Source organism: Octodon degus, unplaced genomic scaffold (assembly GCF_000260255.1).
Source record: "Octodon degus isolate 3935 unplaced genomic scaffold, OctDeg1.0 scaffold00358, whole genome shotgun sequence".
Lineage (NCBI taxonomy): Eukaryota > Metazoa > Chordata > Mammalia > Rodentia > Octodontidae > Octodon > Octodon degus.
The window spans coordinates 548246-551241 of record NW_004524934.1 but is presented as its reverse complement, the minus strand read 5'-3'; the positions used below and the strand labels follow the sequence as shown (position 1 = coordinate 551241).

At 33.8% G+C, this 2996-nt stretch overlaps 1 pseudogene; it reads right to left on the bottom strand.

Annotated features, from left to right (window-relative positions):
• Positions 1 to 1059: 1059 nt before the first annotated feature.
• Positions 1060 to 2025, bottom strand: LOC111814564 (annotated as a pseudogene).
• Positions 2026 to 2996: the final 971 nt, after the last annotated feature.

Sequence of the window (2996 nt, the reverse complement as noted above, 5' to 3'; positions counted from 1 at the left end):
CAAAAGAGAAGAAAATACAGAATAAAAGAGTGAAACAAGCTTTTATAGTAAAAATATATTTGATAAAGATTTACCTCTCCTCTTTCTATTATCAATATTTCATTTTAGTCTTTATTATAGGTTGGGTTTTTCATTAAAAAACATGATATCTAAACTTTCAAGTCTGTTTTATTTCACTTAATATGATGCTGTCAAGGTGCGTCCATTGTCTTATAAATATCTCAGTTTTGTGTTTTTATGACAGAGTAGTACAACATTGTGAATAAACACATTTTCTTTACTCATTCATCTGTTTATGGACATGTATGCTGTTTCTAATACTTAATTATTATAAATCATGCTGCCATAAAAATGTATGCATTTATCATGATAATTAATGTGTTTAACTCTGTTGGAAAGACACTTAAAAGAGGAATGGCTGAGGTCGAGTGAGTGAGAAGGTAAGGGAGAAGAGAGGAAATAGAAAAAGAATTGAAATGATTTATGTATAATTTTAAACTCACCATAGGTAATGTAAACATTATGACTGCAAAGATATTCTAATAGAAGATATTAAAATTTTAAAAACTTAATTCTAATTCTGTTTTAAAAAAATAAAGTAAATCTCAAACATGCCAAAGAAACTAGAGATAAGGATCAGAACAAAATATAATTGAAAACATAAGACAAAAGAGAAAATAAATTGAATGGAAATAGTATTTAAAAAGATCAATAGCACTGATTACCTACTTTCCAATCAGACTGAGCAAGCAAACCACCAAGAGAAAGAAAGGATATGTATTAGCAAGAACAAGGATTAAACAGAGGAAATTGCAGGACATCAGGAAAATATAAATCAAAACTCCAGTAAGATATCTAGCCCAATTAGAATGACTGCTATTAAAAATGCTAGTGTGATGTAAAATAAATTATTTATTACTTTTCTTATTTTCCTGTGCTTTATTTTTTCTTTCCTTCTTTCTTCAAAGTAACTAACAAAAATAAAATAATAATAATAATATTATCATTGTAAATCCTTTATATTTCCTGCAGTTAAGACAACATATTTCAGTGCTGAAGTTACCGCTGGCAGTAGAAACAGAGCCACCTATTAAGTAGCCAGAATGCAACAGTATTTGAATATATGACTATTTCTCTTTTATCACCTTGTCTTCCTCTTCTAGAAGTTGTAGGCATCTATTTCATTTGATTATCTGTCATTTTAATGAAGCTGCATCTACATCTACAGTCATGTCATCTACTGTTGTTTCAACTGTTGCATCCACCTTTGAAATGCTATACCTGACATTGTCATGATGAAAATTGGAAGTGATGACAGCAGACCCATCACTTAACACAGGTATAAAATCATTCTAACCATTTCAGCTGTCTATTTCCTTTTTTTTCCAGAACCAGGGATTGAACTCAGCCCCTTGTGCTTGCCACGCAAGTGCTTATTCTACTGAGCTATCTTCCCTGCTCCCCTGCTGTCTGTTATGGTGAGCAGCATTTTCACTCTCAGAGTGCTCTCTTTTTAGCCTACCAAGTGCATGAATTTCATCATTTTGAGGTGTTGGAAAAGGTCTTTCTAAATCTAGAAAATCAAGTGGTCTCTCACTTAGTGTAAGTTCACGAGGTGGTGTTTTTAGTGCTAGAGTTTTTTGTTTTTTTTTTTTTTTAATTTTATTTATTTATTTATGTGTGTGTGTGTGGCCATCTCAGCCCACCAGGGGCGGGGCTGGCTGGCATGTGGTGCTGGGGGATTGAACCGCGGTCCCGCTGCTTTGCCAAACTTGTTCTAAATAGGTGCTTTAGACCACTGAGCCATCTCACCAGCCCCTAGAGGTTTTAAAGGAGTCCGCTGATTAAGGTCAAGATCTGCTGGTCTGGAACTTGCATCATCACATTAGCATTTGAAACTCTTCAGAATCGTTGTTCCAGGTCAGCATTTGGTGGTGCTACTTCTAATTTCCCCGAGACCCTCATTAGCTGACTTACACTTTTGTTGTATTCCATTTCATACGGAATTTGATTAATTTCTGCCATTTCAGCAGCACTGAGAGAAGGAAATGCTTCCACACTAACCCTTCCAAGTGGTGTGTCACAGCTTGTTCTTTTACTCATTTTAATACAGTAAATACAGGCTTACAATAACTATGAAAACACTACTACTCTTGTTTACTTTATACAATTCCCCTACAGATCTGAACTGTTTTGGAGGTTTACATAACACAGATACTGCTTTTTAGAAACAAGTACTGGTTGTAGTCTGGCACTGCCTACTTCTGAGCTTCGAATTAATCCTTGTTTCCCGTGCACGGGTTGGACTTGCAGCCACTTCTGTGCCCCACAGGGCCCCCTGGAGCGCCCTGGAGAGGGCCACCGCCTGCTGGCTCCCGGATGATCTCAGTGGCTATTGGTGGAAGGCCTGGGGTAGCCAGGTTGAGCATTCACAGAACTGCCCACAGAGGGCTCGAACCAATATTATATATAAGAATAAGTTATTCTCCAAAATAATAATCCAAATAACATTTATTTTTATTCATTGTAGGGAAAATTTTTCTTATTAATGAAATTTTTTTCAAATGTTTATTGGTAATTTATTATAATTTGGCATTTTAAAATGAAAATATTGTGGAATTTTTCTTTTTTCTAAGATATTTCTATATTATTAATATCTCTAGTTGTTGGTCTTCTCAGTTAGCAACTCTGTATCATAATTTGATATTTAGTATTAGTTATGAAGTATCAAAATATAGGAATAGTTAATATGCCACAAATATACACTTCTACTATATTTTAATTTACTACCACTATTAGAACATTTCTGCTGAACTAAATTTTATATATTTAGTCTATGTATTTAGAAAATATTGCTTAGATTTTCTCCCAATAATTGTATTGCTTACTTTTTTATACTTAACACTTGTACTTCGTGTGAATTATCATTTGGCAAAAGTTATGAGAATATGTAAGTTTGAAGCAAGTGATTATCCCTTTCTAAAATGACTTAATTA